This window comes from Pelophylax lessonae (genome assembly GCF_965119305.1).
Source record: "Pelophylax lessonae genome assembly, chromosome: 4".
NCBI classification, from domain to species: domain Eukaryota; kingdom Metazoa; phylum Chordata; class Amphibia; order Anura; family Ranidae; genus Pelophylax; species Pelophylax lessonae.
In genome coordinates this window covers 160,978,327-160,995,862 of record NC_138771.1, presented here as the reverse complement: position 1 = coordinate 160,995,862, position 17,536 = coordinate 160,978,327, and positions in this window count along the sequence as shown.

Here is a 17,536-nt window from a genome sequence, read left to right as displayed (position 1 = left end):
GACTACCGGAACCACAAGCAGTACCACTCCCTGAACGTCCAATTGGTTTGTGACGCCAAACAGCGCATAATGAGTGCCAACACTGGTCACCCAGGGTCGTGCCATGATTCCAGGATGTTACGAACCAGTGCTCTGTACCAGTCGTTTGAAAGTGGCCAAATGCCCGAAGGGTGGCTTATTGGTAAAGTATTTTGTCTTAACAACATAAACTGTAAGATTACATAGACATAGAAATAAGCTACATCGGTGTACACCCTGATTTAAGCAAAGCCTACCTAAAATGGATGTATTAGGAGTTGGCAGGCTGTTCGCACACAACCAGATCAGCAGCCTAGCAGCTCACAACAGAAAGATTTCCAAAGTTGTCTTTGAGTCAAATGAAGGTGGTTAACCAATGTGTCAATGGTGTCCTCTAGCCACCCAAAAAAAACCTACAAATGATTCCAATGGTATTGCCATATCCCAAAAGTACTTTGCATAAGTGAATCAATATTGGTTTCCTCACTCTATTTGCAGATATATTCCAGAAGTAATGCCTATGCTAATGTAATAGGAACAAAATACGGGCCAAACACACCACTTTGTGTGTCCTTTTTACCATTTGTATTAGTGATTTAGGCAGTTAGACAGAGTTGAGATGTTTCATATGAGTTTTTGCAAACAGACGAGCAGGTTGTTTAGTAAAATGCATAATTGTCTCCCATTTTGAGGAGTCATCTAAACTCACATAATATGAAGAACTAATGTATATATTTTTTTTTTTTCAGGGGATGCTGGTTACCCGCAGCTGACGTGGCTGATGGCTCCAATCAGGTACCCCCAGGGCCGAGCAGAAATGAATTACAACAGGGCCTTGCGGAGAAGCCGGAGTATCATCGAGTTGACCATAGGTCTTCTCAAATCCCGGTTTCTCTGCTTGGCCCGGCCTGGGGGTGAACTCCTGTACTTTCCTGCAAAGGCTTCCAAGATCATCCTGGTGTGCTGCGTGTTGCACAACATGTGCGTTGCCCGGGATGAATCTTGGGAGCTGACGGAGGAGAGGGAGCCAGAGGTCCGTCAGCCGGCAGCCCCCAGGCAGCGGAGCACCGCTGCAGGTATGGCCACCCGGAATACCTTGGTTGCTAGCCACTTTACATGTAAGTACTGTAACCGGTCGAGATAGGGCATGTGTATTAATTTGCTAGTTAGCAGAGGTACCACTCACAGGGAGACAGAGGGTAATTCTCATCTGCCAATGACACTTGCCATTGTAGATAAAGTGTATTCAACATTGGTAAACTTGTGTTACTTGAGCAAGAACATGCACCTTTAACCATAAACATGTTGGTATTGTGAATAGTGGAAAGGGCTGAGAAGAGCTGGCAGGTGTTTAGTTGTGTCTATGCCACCTGTGTAGTTATTGATAACATGAACGGCTGCTTGGTATCTTATGGTGTTCTAATTTTTCAGAATCTGGACATCTTGGAATCATGGCATGTACCATGAGAAGCCTGTGGTGATGGGCTGTCTGGCGTCACAGGTGTGTATTCAAATGTTTGCATTAATGATTTCTGGTATGTGTAAGTTGTCAGAAAATGTGTTATTTCACTCGTGATGTAGAAAATAAATGAAGTTCATAATGAAGCAAACGGGCATTAAGATGTGATTTTCATAATGAAATGTCTTATCCTTTGTTTTATTTTTCCAGGAGTGGTACTGCTTGCAGTTGTAGCTGGTAGAAACCCACCTTCATGGACTCCACTCGTCTTCTTTTGTGGTCAGTGGATATTTGGTGAGGTACATGGCCAGAACCGGCATTGATGACCAACACGAACACCCTGGAACTTCCAAAGTGGCTTGGAAGCTGAACAGCAACCTGGCCATGCCTGTCCCCTATGAGCTGGTAGAGGTGCAGAATTGATTCTGGACTCTGCATGAAGTTGGTGAAGAGATCAGAATCCCGTAGCCATGGAGCAAAGATCGTGGGCTGGTGCTGTAAAGGCACAGGGACTGGAGACTGTCAATATTAGCTTGCTGCATCCCTCCTTATGCTGTCATTCCATAAACAATAAAGACTTTTGAACGGAACATGTGTTTTTGTTTTGGGTGGGTGCCTACAGACAAAAGGGCCATACACACTCTAAGATTTTGAGAAGACTTTATCCTTCAGATTGACCTTTTCTATGTAGTGCAAGGGCCTGCCTGATTGCATACAAATTGAAAGTGTTGAGGTTTGACCTCATATTATATGGTTTGGTTAAGTCTACAGGAAAAAGTCTTGAGAAATTCTTAGTGTATGGCCCATTAAGCTGCCAAGGCCGGAGCTTTGCACTTTGCATGCTGCTTGTACTGGTGATGTGAGGGGTTGGAATGTAGGGTAGGGATGTGACCGTATTGTGTTGAGGTGTGAGGCAAATGTAGTGTTGGACTATGAGGGTCTGTGTTGTTCAAATATGGAGAGAGTCCAATATCAGACACCTATGTTTATTGGTCCAGAAATTGTAAGAACCATGGTAAATATGTAAAGAATTGCATCTCGAGAAAACTAGGACCACACTCATAAAATCAAAATTGTGTTGGTTCCATTAATGTGCTTGAAATTGGGGTAGAACACACCCCCCCCTCCACCCCCCCAAAATTCGATATTGTTTAAAAAATCTCTAAAATAAATGAGAGTGAAAAGAGATCCCAAGTGTAGTGATTGTTGGGATTTGAAACCATGACGTTGTTAACTGCAGTGAAGTTGCAAAGCACTTAGCTATTGTGCAGAATAGAGCTGTTTGGTGAAAATAAAGGAGTGTGTTAAGGCAAAAAAGCACATATAGCTAAAGTACTAAACATTGTATGGAATCTCGGAAGAAGACCATGGTAAAATTGTGAGGTTTTATCTTGACCTGAAGTGGTGTAGGGGTTTGGTGACTTGCCTTTGCTACTTGGAATCATAAGATTGATTCGACCCACAGACGAGATCATAAAATCACTTAAAATGTTGTAAGTTTGCAAGCGCTTCTGGGTGTAACATTATTTAGCAATATATATGATGTAATCCGTTACATTTTTAAAATATAAACAAAAAAAGAAAAAAAAAAGTTAGGTGGAGATGGTAAGCCTCGAACCTACAGCAGAGGGAGATGAATTACAGACGAGATGTGTGCACTAATCCACTAGACCACATCGCTATGTGAAACTGCTGTAAGCACAAAGACATAAGTATGCGAATTTGCGAAGACGCGATCGTAACTGAATACCACTGACGGCGGAATTCATTGTTGCTGTTCCGCTGTCCAAATCGCCAGTGCGCAAGGTAATTGATTTTAAAGCGGCGAAACTGAAACACGTCATAGATGTCTGAAGCTGCAGTTTCTTTAAATCCGGCCCAGTGTATCTTTTATACTTCACAAAGTAGTCAAAGATCCGCAAGAATTTTATCTACTTTTGATATGTTATATCAATTCCACAACTTAAACAATTGAAAATGTACATGCCCACCCCCCCCCCCCCCATTTCCCACCAAGTTCACTTTCTTCACAATTTACTACACAAAATCTGTACACATCAAGGGTTCTCAATTGATTTGTGAGTACTTTAACCTTGTTCCAGATCCATCTATAGACTCTGCATCCTCTCCCAGATGCCTAGGACCTTCACTTCAAAGTTCAATATACCAACATGATCTGTTTGATGCATGGTGATGCTTTCCAGCAGGAAAAAAAATTTCACCTTTTTCTCTTTACCCCACCATTCCTATATATGTATAGACCTATTTTTGGTAGACCAATGGCTATTGGCCCAAACCACCTCAACTTCTATTAACATAATTACATGGTTGGACCATGCTTCTATTATGCTAACTTTTGAAGACTCCTTATCTTTCAATTCAATCCCAGTTTGGAGGGCAAAACCACTATTCTTGCAACGGAAAGAAACCAAACAGATTTTTGAAAAACACTTATTAGAGTATTTTTTGGACAATGATATTTTAGTAAACACTGGTGGAGCAAGTGAGTCATGGACAATTTGTTTCCTTTGATCTTTCTTGTTTCACATATATTTTTTTCTTTTCAGACCTTGTGTATGGGCTCTTATGGACATTATTTATACATTTGGTGTGATTTCTTTTTTCACCTAATAATTTTCATTATATTGATATATTTTTGTGTTTTCACAATATTGAGTTCAATATTTTAGTGCTGCTTTATATATTTATCACAATGATACTTCAGTAGATGGCCACTTTGTCTTATGGAATGCCCATAATTTCATCAAGGGTATCGTCAATAAATTGGGGCAGGAGTTAAGAGGCAGTTACGAAAGCGTTTACGTGAAATCACTGATTAAATTCACAAGCTTGACAACCAAAACAAACAAAATCCCTCTCCTATGTTGTCTCAAAAACTATCAAAAATACGTTATGATCTCAGATTGCTTCTTTTGGAGAACGAAAATAGGGCAGGGAAAGTCTTGGCTCACTGCCTCCGGGACTTCAGATATAAATCTAAAATCCCATTTATATACCATCCACACACTAAAGATAAGCTTTACCATCTTCAAGATATAGGGGATGCCTTCCATCACTATTATAGTTTGCTTTATAACCTTAACAAAGATCCAGAAACCTTCCAACCGAACTCTGAATTAATCAATAATTTTCTGCACAAATTAACCCTTCCCAAACTGACTCCAGAACAATTGCAGATGTTAAATTCACCCTTTGACCCTCTGGAGATCCACAAAACAATAGACTCCTTACCAATTAATACATATCCTAGTCCAGATGGATTTATAGGGGAATATTACAAAATGTTCAAACATATATTTAACACCTTATTTAGTTTGTATTTTCAACGCTGCAGCTGCCACTTCCTCTTTCCCCCCAGAGATGCTTAACCACTTTACCACCGGAGGATTTTGCTGTCTTACGTCTGGGCCACTTTTTGCGATTCGGCGCTGTGCGACTTTAACTGACAATTGCGCGGAACAGAGCTTTCTTTTGGTGGTATTTGATCACCTGTGCGATTTTCACTTTTTGCGCTATAAACAAAAAAAGAGCGTTTATTTTGAAAAAATAACAATATTTTTAACATTTTTTTATATGAAATCCCCCCCCCCAAAAAAATGTAAAAATCAAATTTCTTTTACATTTTTGGCCAATTTGTTTTCTGCTACCTATGTTTGGTAAAAAAAATCACAATAAGCGTATTTTGATTGGTTTGCGCAAATTTATTGCGTTTACTAACAAAGGGAAAGATTTCTGTCATTTTTGGTGTTTTTTAATGCGTAATGGCGGCGATCTGCAATTTTTTTGCGGGACTGCGACATTGCGGCGGACAGATCGGACCCTTGAGTGACATTTTTGACACTTTTGGGGGTACCAGTGACATTACTGCAGTAATCAGTGCTATATATATGCACTGTTAATGTAAAAATGACACTGGCAGGGAAGGGGTTAATTTTATTGGAGAGGGAGGGGTTAATGTATGCCTGGTGCTTACTAACGTGTGGGGGGGAGGTGACTGAGTGACACAAGGACAGATCGCATGTTCAGCTATGCTGAACACTGCAATCTGTCACTCCTTGTCACTTAGGAGACCTGCCCGCTCTGTTTACACAAGCAGGCGGATCTCCAAACTAGATTCCCTGGCGATCGGGGAAGAGCAGCGGCGATCGCCGCCGCTCCTCCCCTGGCCCGAGCCGCCGAGAGAGAGGAATGTCTGGTGACATAGACCTACGTCGCCAGACGATAATGAGCCACTGTGCCGCAGTAGCAGCACAGTGAGCAGTGGGGAAGTGGTTAAAGCCTTGATAGTAATTTTACCAAAGCCAGTAGATGGATACTTGAGCCATCTACAACTCAAGTATCCATCTACACCTGGTCCAGATGGATTTATAGGGGAATATTACAAAATGTTCAAACATATATTAACACCTTATTTAGTTTGTATTTTCTTGTACAAAAGTTTTTATTTTAAGAAAAGGTATAAACATACATCAAAACACGGCACATGTGTACAATTTGAGAAAAAGAAATTAAAATGGAACGCAAGAAAACAGATAGCAGCAAAACATGATACAGACATAGGGCATAAGCCAACCTTAAAACATTGCGGACCAAATAAGGGTTATTAACAAGCAAACATTCGTAGACAGGGACCGAAAGTCCCCCCTGGTGGCTTATAGTGCAATAAAAATAACAGAAGAAGAAGTTCTAGTACGTTCCAACTAGCAAACAGGGGCTGGGCCTGAGAGTACCGAGCCAGAGAAGAAAACAACACTAAAAGACAAAAGAAAGAGAGGATAAAGAAGGGGTGGGGAAAAAAAGGGCAAACAAAGAAAGAAACGACAATAGAAGAAGACTAAAGAGAGGGTGGGGAGAAGGAGGAGGGGGAGGGAAAACGGGTCCTGCGGGGCGAGCGTCCAGGGGGCATTAAAAAGAGAGAAGGGTGGTCTGGAATCTGCAAGGGGCAACGTTCGAGATCCAGGGGTCCCACACCTTAAGAAATTTAGCATGAGAATCAGAGACTATCGCAGTCAGTTTTTCATTAATTAGAATATCATTCATACTGTTCTTGACCGCCTAAAAACTAAGCAACGTGGTCTTCCAAGATCGGGCAATTGTTAATTTCATAGCTGTAAAAAAATGCTGAGCCAACTGACGTTGTGTACGGGTCAAGTCAGGTATAGGTTTACACATGAGCGCCTCATACGGGTCCCTCTTCAGGGTGACCTGAAAAAGATTACGGAGCAAGGCATAAATCCTGATGCACAGTCTACGCACCTTGGGGCATGTCCACCAAATATGTGCCATGGTCCCCTCCTGAGTGCATCCGCGGAAACACAAGGGAGAATACGCAGGTATAAATTTAGCCAGTCTAGCTAGAGTATAATACCACCTGTAAAACACCTTATAAGCATTTTCCAGAATCAAGACATTTCGGGAACATTTAAAGAGAGCTGCCATCATGTGCTGCCAGTCTTCCCTGTCCAACCTACCCCCCAATTCCAGTTCCCAGTTAGAATGATGGACCGTGAAAGGGGGTGTATCGCAGGCAATAATAGATGCATTTAGGAGAGATATGAGTCCCAGTGAGTGGGGCCGTGCCCTACAGAGGCTTTCAAATGGCGTAAGCGTATAGGGTAAAGTTTTATGTTTAATGAGTTGCTGAAGAAAATTATGGAGTTGCATATATCGATAATGTTCCCGCAAGGGTATATCATGTGAGGAGCAGAGGGCCCCAAAAGGAAGTATCCTTGTAGGGGTAAATAATGAGTGGACATCCACAAAGCCATGGTCTGTCCACCATGAAAACAAACGTGGATTATCAAGACCAGGTGGAAACATAGGGCAAGGGAAGAGTCGCAATAGAGGTAAATGGGGGGGAAATCAAATTGGCCGAATATTTAACGGAGTCCCAGAGGCGAAGAGAGTGAAGGAGGCAAGGACGCATGTCTGGCGGTCGAAATTTAGGAGGGAGCCAGGGGATAGAAGAGAGGGGGACTGGGCAGGCGTCCATCAGATCAATTGTGGCCCATAGTGGCATTTGAAACGTGTCGTGCAAATGAGAGAGAGGGGCCATGGACGCCGCAGTGTAGTATGCCCATAGATTCGGGACCGAAAACCCTCCAGAGATCCTACGAGCATACAAGATGCGTTTATTAATGCGGGGTCTAGAAGAGCACCAAATAAATTTCAAGATTTTGTGCTGATGAATACGTAAGATATGGGAGGGGATCGGAACCAGCAACACTCGAAAATTGTATAATAGTTTAGGAAGATAGGTAATACGAACGGCTGTGATCCTACCGAACCAAGACAAAGGAAGGTGAGACCAAGAAGAAAACAGGGCTGTCAAGCAGCGGAAGAGAGGCAAATAATTTACAGCATAAAGACCTTCATATGTGGGAGATAGTTTAACACCCAGGTAGGGCAAAGCAGGAGGCAAGGTAACTGACATTGCGTTAGATTTGGCAGGATTGATACGCAGACCAGAGAAAACGGCAAATGAATCCAGCAGGGCCAAAAGATCCAGCAGGGCCAAAAGATTGGGCAACTAAATCCTAGGCGAAGCAAGGGTTTAGCAAAATATCATCCGCGAATAATGATATTTTATGTTGTGAGCCTGCCACTTCAATGCCCGAGATGTCATGGTGAGAACGTATGGCTTCTGCTAAGGGTTCCAAAGCCAGAACAAATAGAAGGGGGGACAACGGGCACCCCTGCTGTGTACCCCGGCCAATGGAAAAAGTGAGCGACTCAAATACATTAAATTTGATACGGGCCCGAGGGGAATCATAGAGGGCAGACAGCCAGGACAAAAACGAGGGGCCAAAGCCGAAGTGGCAGAGAACAGTCATAAGATAAGGCCAAGACAAGGTGTCAAAAGCCTTGGTCACGTCCAAGGACAGGGTATGCGCCGTTGAAGAGCAAAATGCTGCAGTTGAGTTATCTGCCGAATAGCGTCCCCTGCCTGCCGGCGGGGCACGAAACCGACCTGGTCTTTCTTGATCAGGCGGGGAAGGAAAGAATTCAGGCACGTAGCCAATATTTTGGTTAGCAATTTCATATCAATATTCATAAGCGAGATTGGGCAAAAATTAGCCCCTGAAGAGTGGTCCCGATCCGGTTTAGGCAGCATGACTATATTAGCTGTCAATAGGTCAGGGGTAAGGGATTGTCCATTTTTAACAGCGTTAAACATTGCAGTCAGGGGTGGGGCCAGGACAGTGACAAACTTCCGATAAAACAATGCAGTAAAACCATCTGGGCCAGGTTTCTTCCCTATCTTTAGGTCCTTAATGCATTGCAAAACTTCGGACTCCTGAATATCACGATCCATAATAGCCGCATGAGAGGCCGAAAGTGTGGGTAAGGAAACCATTTGTAAAAAGGCATCTGCGGCGTGAGGGTCAGCCTGTGCCAGAGCCGAATACAGCCCAGCAAGGCGACTACGGAATTCTTCTAGGACCCGAAGAGGGTTACTGGTGAGCACATTATGGTGAGTGCGCAAAGTAACGGGGATAAATTTAGGGGCAAAATTCTGCAACCTATTAGCCAGCATCGCATTTGGTTTATTGGCCTTGGCATACCACAATTGACGAGACCAATGTAGGGACCTCTCTGCCTTGTCAGTAAGACACAAGTCCAACTCAGTCTGGCAATGGGCCAATAGGCTGCGGTTGGTAGGAGTCGGAGCCTGCTTAAAGGCGGTGGAAAGACGGTCCAGACGAGTCTCCAATGTTTGCTGGAGTTTCAGCCGTACCCGCTTTCGTCTGGAAGCTATTTGGATAGCACAGCCCCGCAACACTGCCTTATATGCCTCCCACAGCGTCACTGGAGAAGAAACCGAGAACGTATTGAGGTCAAAATATTCCTTGGAGGCTTGCAAAAGCTCATTTTGGATATCTGCAAAGGATAACAGGGAGTCATTCATTATCCAGGAGGAGCGCTGAGGCAGGCTTAGAATGGACTTACATTCCACCAAAAGAGGGTCGTGATCTGACCAAGGGACAGCCAAAATAGAAACAGAGTGAAGCAGGGGAAGATGTTTCCGCAACATGAAAACATGATCGATACGGGAGTGTGAACAGTGATGGTGGGAGTAATGCGTATAGTCCCTACCGCTTGGGTGCAACTCTCGCCACAGGTCCACAAAATCAGCGGATTGTAAGGAGGAGGCAAAGCGTTTAGCAGCAGATGAGGGAGCAGCTCTCTCTGCGGGATATTTGTCCAGGGAAGGATTCAGTACAGTATTGGAATCTCCCACCAGGAGAAGGGTGCCCTTGGCATGGGGCATTAGAAGGGAGCAGACATGGGACAGGAAGGGGCATAGTTAGGAGCATAATAGCTCAAAATAGTCACTTCAGTGTCCTGAAGAAGGCCCTGGAGCAAGAGATACCTACCATCAGGGTCCGCTATTTGCTTATCACAACGAAAAGGAACAGCTTTGCGAAACGCAATCAATATCCCCCGTTGCTAAGTTTGACCGTTAGCCAGAAACACTTGCGGGTATTGAGCATCAAAATATTTGGGGTGTGAGGAGGAAGAAAAATGGGTTTCCTGGAGGCAAGCTATATCTATATGCCTCTGACGTAGATACCAAAAAACTTTAACCCTCTTTTGGGGAGAGTTCAGACCTTGTACATTCAGGGATAACCAATTAAGCATCATTTAAAAAAGAAACACAAAAAAGAGTAACTTACCCCGAACCGCCAGCCCCACAGAACCTGGGAAAAGGGAAAAGGAGACAAGACGGAGAGGAAGAGAGGGGAACCATGAAAAAGAAGAGAGAGACAAAAAGGGAAACAAAAAGACACAATGAGAAAAAAGAACATAGCATAATCACAAAAATGGTAACGCATAAATGCATCTAGGTGTGGACCCGAAGGACCACAGATGCGCCGGGGGTTGGCCAGGACCATGATCCTGGACAAGAGGGTCCACCAGACCCTTCCGACTGAGATAAAAGAACTTTTGCGAACACCTGGAGGGGCATAAAAACACCAAACCCCCAAGTGTCGCAAAAACATTATGAGAAAAAAAAATGAGCACTGCAGCGACGACTGCTTAATAGAATAAAAAAAAAAAAGAGGGATTGTCATATAAACAGCATAAGGCACCAAAAAAGAAGTACAAAATGGACCCTCTATAGTACATTATAGCAATAAGGTAATCAAGACATATTTTCAAAAACAGGGGAAAGTCCCAACCAGTAGGTGCAAAATGGCACCAGCAGAAAAAGGATGATGGAACAGTAAAAAAAAAAAAAAAACATAAAAACATAAAAACAAAAGTGCAACCAGGAGCAGGATGCAAACCCCCAGCCCCTCACATCCAGGAGGGTGCACAGAGGGGGGCATCCGGCCCAATGATATGTCCCAGGGACCCCTGCAAAGTCATCCAACGGTGGGGTGCACCCGGAAAACATAAAAGGAGGGTGAAAAAGGACCCAAAAATTGAGTCCGGCGGAAATCACTTGATGGGAACATCATGAAAATGTTGAGCCTGAAGAGAACGGAGGGCCTGGGAGCCATGATGGGATCCTTGGGATAACGGCTTGGAGGGGGGATGATGTGGATGGTCTTGTCCTGGAAGCCGAAGATGAGGACTTGGGGGTCATCTGAGAGGAGGGGAGATCCAAGTTCAGTCCCTGGAAGTGGCTGCGCAGGTCAGCCAGGGAAGTAGCATGGAATTGGCGGCCCTGTACCGTGAATGAGAGCTTGAAGTGGAAACCCCAATGATATTTAATTTTATGGGCCTGCAGGATTTGTAAATAGGGTTTCAAAGACCTCCGTCTGGCTATAGTGGCCGGGGAAAGATCCGCGAACAGTTGAAGTGAATAGCTCTGGAAGGAGAGATCAAGGTGCTCCCTGGCTGCTTGCATAAGTCTTTCTTTAGTGCGGTAATAGTGAAATTTGATGATGACATCTCGAGGAGGACCCTCAGTCAGTTTAGGTGCCAGGGACCTGTGAATCCTGTCAAATTCCAGGCGTTCCAGGGGGATGTCAGGGGCCAGTTCTTGAAAAAAGGCGGTAGCTGTGCCCTGAAGGTCAGTGACAGTCTCTGGGACTCCCCGAATGCAGAGGTTATCCCTGCGGGCCCTATTTTCAGTATCCTCCAGCTTATCACGGAAGGTATTGAGTTCCCCAGTAAGCCTGTCCACCTCATCCTCATGGCCCTCTAAGACTGTGGTGGTCAAGTCCATCCTATGTTCCAATTGATTAGTGCGGCCTCCAAGCTCCTTCAAGCCCTGCATGAGATCTGAAGAAAGTTTGCGGGAAGCTATGGCTATCTCATCCCTGACAATGGCCCTGAATTTAGCTAACATAGCATCAGAGTCCGGGGGAGCTGGGCTTACTTGCTGCAGGCTGTCCGCCAGGGAGGAAGAGGAGAGCCGCATGGAGTCGTCAGGTTCCGGAGGTTCGGGCGCCATCTTGCCTCTCCCGGCCGGAGTTGTTTTCACCTGAGGCCGCTTCTTTTGGTTGCGGTGGGACACTCGGCGCATACCCTTGTGTGCCCGGTGGTGCCAGCAAACCGATGGGGCTGAGGAGTCGTCGCTGGAACGGTGCAGTGCGTTATACGGCGGAAGGTGAGTGTCTGGTGGCACAGAGCACGGAAGCTAGGCGGCCATCTTCCGCGACCTCGCGCATGCGCCTCATTTAGTTTGTATTTTCAACGCTACAGCTGCCTCTTCCTCTTTCCCCCCAGAGATGCTTAAAGCCTTGATAGTAACTTTACCAAAGCCAGGGAAGGATCCATCTACACCTCAAGGTTTAGGTCAATTTCACTTTTAAACAATGACAAAGTTATATGCCAAGCTTATAACCCTGTGATTACTGTATATTTTCCCATTGCTTATACACCAGGACCAATCAGGGTTCACCAAAGGACGCCATTTTGTTAGATAGTGTATATACAAAGTACATAATAGATTGTGAAGGGTTATAGACCCAAGGTGAAGAAGTGTAGATAGTTTAGAGATTTGTGACAAGTGTGTATATTGTGACTGTTTAGGATAGATCTCTGTCTTTTTTATCCCAATGCGTTTCGGCTCTCTGTTGAGCCTTTGTCAAGGGTAGTAGTCACAGATTCCCACCCAACGGAGTAAACAATGGATCCATTCATAAGAATTCTGGTCGGAAAAATCTTGACAAGAGGTTTCGTGGATAAGATAAATTTACAACATAAATAAGAGTAACACCAACCTCACAGAGAATACCCAGAAAAACCCAGTTTAGAAAAAATGCCACCTTTTTCCACCCTTTTATTTCCCCATGATATTTAACTCTGCTGTTAATACTTTGATACTGAAAAAAGTTGATTGCTACTGCATACTTTGGATTTTATTATTATTTTTATTTTATTTACTGTTAACCAAAAATTGTCATATCCATGTAGTGATTAGAAATCAAACCCTAAGGAACACCCGGCACGGAAAGCCCCTGCATGTATGTTTCACAACAGCAGGGGCAAACATATATGAACAGGTGTCCGAACAGCCACACCCCCAGAGTCTCCAACGAGAAGCTGGCACTCGTAGCAATCCGCTTCGGCGGCCGCACTGAAGTCCCGATGGCGAATGGCAGGATGCGCGCGCACCCGGCGCACGCGCACCACAGCTAGACACCAGGTGAAGAACATCAGTAGATGAGACATGCGGCGCGCTATGCGCATGCGCGGCTCTATTAAATAGGCCGGGGAACCGCTGTCCTCCTCATTCCCGAGCAGACAGGGAGGAGAGAGGACACACCGCAGCAAAGCAGCCTGAATCGTTGGAAACAAAGTGAGTACACTAACGATAACGATAGGAATCCTCACATGGTTTGCTACTTGTGATAAACAGCCTGTAACTCAGCTACAATTTGCAGTTACACGCTACAAACCTAACCATGGTGGACATCCACAGGAATCCCCCGAGGAAATAAGAGAGGTCTTAAACTACAGACTAAGGACAAGGTAAAGAACTAAACCTTTGCCCTATAATAATAATAAAAATAATTCACATGAAATGTTGTGGTTTAACCAATCATGTGTTACTTATCTGTAGAACCCCCCCCCCCCCCCCCAAAGTAAGAAAGTCATCTTGGTTGGCACCAACAGAAAGAACATACAGTCCTGGGTCAGTATATATTAAATATACAGAAACTATATACACATTTTTACATATATACTTTATGTGAACAAAAGACTTCTTAATCGGAGAAACTTTTTGTTATCAAAACATAAATATAAATTTGAACGGACTTGTACCAACAGATTGGACGCATGTAGGATCCAATCAGGGGTAATACAAACACATATGTGGATACACCAAGTGGAAAAACTATCGGCAGTAGAGATTGAACAGGTGTATGCTCCAATTGGCAACACTCGTCCAATAAAAATTGTAAGTGAAAAAATCAACACCTACCAATGACTGAACAATATATCAATACACCCACCCTAATCAGTACCATACTATTTCAGGATGCGGCTCAAAGGTTCTCGCTGTTCTAGAGGGATAAACATAATCACACATGGAAAGAAAAATTGATGTATACTTTTTTCCTATATACCACTTGAATAAAATCAGTGGTATTTACTACAAGACTATTAACAAATGTATCTGTATAATTATTACAGAATCTGTGACTACTACCCTTGACAAAGGCTCAACAGAGAGCCAAAACGCGTTGGGAAAAAAACGCAGGAGAAACTCTCTGACACACTTCTTCACCTTGGGTCTATAACCCATCACAATCTATTATGTACTTTGTATATACACTATCTAACAAAAGACATTAAATACATGTCTTATTTTACTACTTTGTATCAATATGATTATTATTACTTGCCTTTAAAATCCCCACCCTTTCAACGTGGCTTATGGTACCAACCCCAAATATAACTCTAATAGGGACGACAGCAATACCTACATTTCTGATAGGCAGATGGAGATCAAAATCTTCAAGAATTGTCACGGATGAAGCCAGTTAGTATCAAAATCAGTTAGGGTCAATCCCAGACAGCATCAGATTTTAACCCTTTTATTGCCAGTAATGTCCCATACACACGTGCAGATTATCTGCAGACTTTTGTCTGCAGATTTACCTTTTCTATGTAGTGCAAGGGCCTGCCGGATTGCATACAAATTGAAAGTGTTTAGGTTTGACCTCATATTATATGGTTTTGGTAAGTCTGCAGACAAAAGTCTGCAGATAATCTGCACGTGTGTATGGGGCATAACACTAACATACACACACACGCTATATACCTCCATTACTAGTATTGGTGTCTAGTGTCTGAACGGATCAATATCTTTTATCTGACCAGAACTATTGTCACAAATCTGGTTGGAGGCTGAGGTGACGAGAGGGCTCCCCTTGCGGCTGAGTGCAGAGCACCCCTGGAGATGGTGCCAGAGGGTGCTGTGCCCAAAGGTGCACGGGTTGCCTGCAGGTGTAGCTGTGTCAGGAATCAGATCCGCAGAAGATAAGACAGTCACTTGGATCACTGGAAGTGCAGGCAGGTTAGTGCAAATCAAGGTCAGAAGCCAGGCCGAGGGTCAAACACAGATAGTCAATCAGGAGCAGGCAGGGAGAAGTCCGTAAGGCAAGCGGGGTTCAGAGCAGGAGAAAGCCAGAGCAGGTCAAGGATAGCCGGGTCGGTAACAGGTAATCAATCAAGCAGGAGTTTCAAGGCACAAGGAAATCAGGTACTAGCTAAGGATAATCCAGCAATGAATGGCAGCTAGTGCTGAGTTTATATAGGAAGTGGATGTTGATAATTGGCACAAAATTAGCACATCCCACGTGGCCATTTTGGAAATTAGCATATCTGTCATTTCCTGACAGTCCTGCGTGGCCATTTTGGAAATTGGCATATCTGCCATTCCCTGACAGTCCCGCGCGGCCATTTTGGAAATTGGCATATTTGCCATTCTTTATCAAGTTCTTCCCTGACAACTATACTAGCATCCCCAATAGTTTAGTGTTCCCAAAAACGTGGCGTTAGAAGGATCAGCCCTGACACCTGTCTGCACCTGTGTTTAACCCCTCCACCCAGCCCACCCAAACAAGTGCAGTATCAATAGGTCACTGCTACTTCCAATACACAACACACAGTAGTGATTCAAACAGTCCTTGACTACCAGGTGTTTTTTTACCTGTGAGTTACACTAGGTACCTGTAAATTTAGTGACCAAAATGTCAAACAAAATGTATACTAGTGAACAGGCCTACAGGATACTGAGCATGAAAGATCAGTATCCTGTATCACTGTCAGAATCAGGCTCAGTATACGAACCTGTATAGAGCAGTGGCACCCTGACCGATAGCTCTGATGATGGAGTAGAGGTCCCTGCTAAGGTCAGGTGTACCTGACCCCATTCTTCTGTTGCTGAGGTGCAACAACCGCATGATTCTTGTATGCAGCAGAGTGTCAGTACTAGTGCCCTCAATCCTGTGGTTAACTGGTGATCACCAGTGGCCTAGTACACCCTGGTCATAGACAAACTAGCACTGCAGTATCACTTGGTGATGTGACGAGTCCCATAAGTGCAGTTCAAGCTGGTGTGGTGGCTAGCACACATAGTGGCCCACAGCCACCAATAATTTAAGCCCATAGTGCCTTTCCTTATGCGCTTGCAAATCCTGTTTGACAGCCCACAGATTCTGCAGCACCCGTACTTCCCCCATTCACTGGCCAACTCAGGAATTCACGTGGAAACAGACGATTTTACTCCCCTTTTTTGAGTTGTTTTTCACAGAACATCTGTACAGATCTATTGTGCACCAAAGCAATTTGTATGCTAATCAATTTATTGCTGCAAACCCAAAATTGACCCTTGGCAGACATTTTGACTGGAAACCTATAACGGTTCCCAAATTTAAGACCTTTCTGGGCCTATCCCTCAACATGGGCATTACTAAAAAGAGTGAATTGTGGTTATATGAGTCCACTGACCCAATTCATCATATGCTCGTGTTCTCTGCTGCCATGGCCAGAGCTAGATACGAGAAAATATTGAAGTTCATGCACTTCAAAGACAATGAACTCTGTCGTCCTCGGTGTCGTCTTCCTGAATATGACCGGCTCCACAAAATTCAGCCCCTCGTAAACCACTTCAACCCAAAGTTGGTCAAAATCCCCTGCAAATGACCCCTTTTTGGAAAGTAGACACCCCAAGCTATTTGCTGAGAGGCATGTTGAGTCCATGGAATCTTTTATATTTTGCCATATTTTATATGTGTTATATTTTATGTTCGGGAAAATTACAATTTTTTTTGTAGTCACCTAAATTATAGATTTATCAGCCCCTCCTGAAAAGGGGTCATTTTGGGGGGTTTTGTGCGGCATTTCATAACCTCCTAAACTGTGATAGGTAGTGAGGAGTTAAATCAACAATTTACTCCCTTAGAAAGCCTGAAGACGGTGATTGGTTTTCGGGGACCTGTGCGTGGCTAGACTGCCAAAAAGTCAGGAGAAGCAGCAGAATGTATTTTGGGGTGTAATTTCACATATACCCACGTGTGAGCAATATATAATTTAGGTGACAATTCTGTCTAAAAAAATGTTTTTGTCATTTTTTAATCACTTGTGACAAAAAAAATGAAATATTTAATGGGCTCAACATGGTTTTCAGCAAATTCCGTGGGGTGTCTACTTTCCAAAGGGTCAAGAAATCAGATAGGCAGCCATAAACTAAAAGCTGCGTAAATTCAATTATCATAGATGGTAGACATTATAACTTTTGCGAAAACCAATAAATTTAAACTTATCGAGTTTTTTTTTTTGCTCAATACATTTTGGCCTAAATGTATGACAAAAATTGAGTTTATTGGATTTTTTTTATAACAAAAAATAGAAAATATTATCTCAAAAAATAAAAATCCCAGTGGTGATCAAATATCACCAAAAGAAAGCTCTATTTATGGAGAAAAAAAGGACTACATTTTAGTTTGGATAAAGTGTTGCACGCAATTACCAGTTAAACAGCACAGTGCCAAATTGCAAAAAGTGCTCTGCTCAGGAATGGGGTAAAACCGTCCTGAGCTGAAGTGGTTAATGCTTACAGATGTAGAA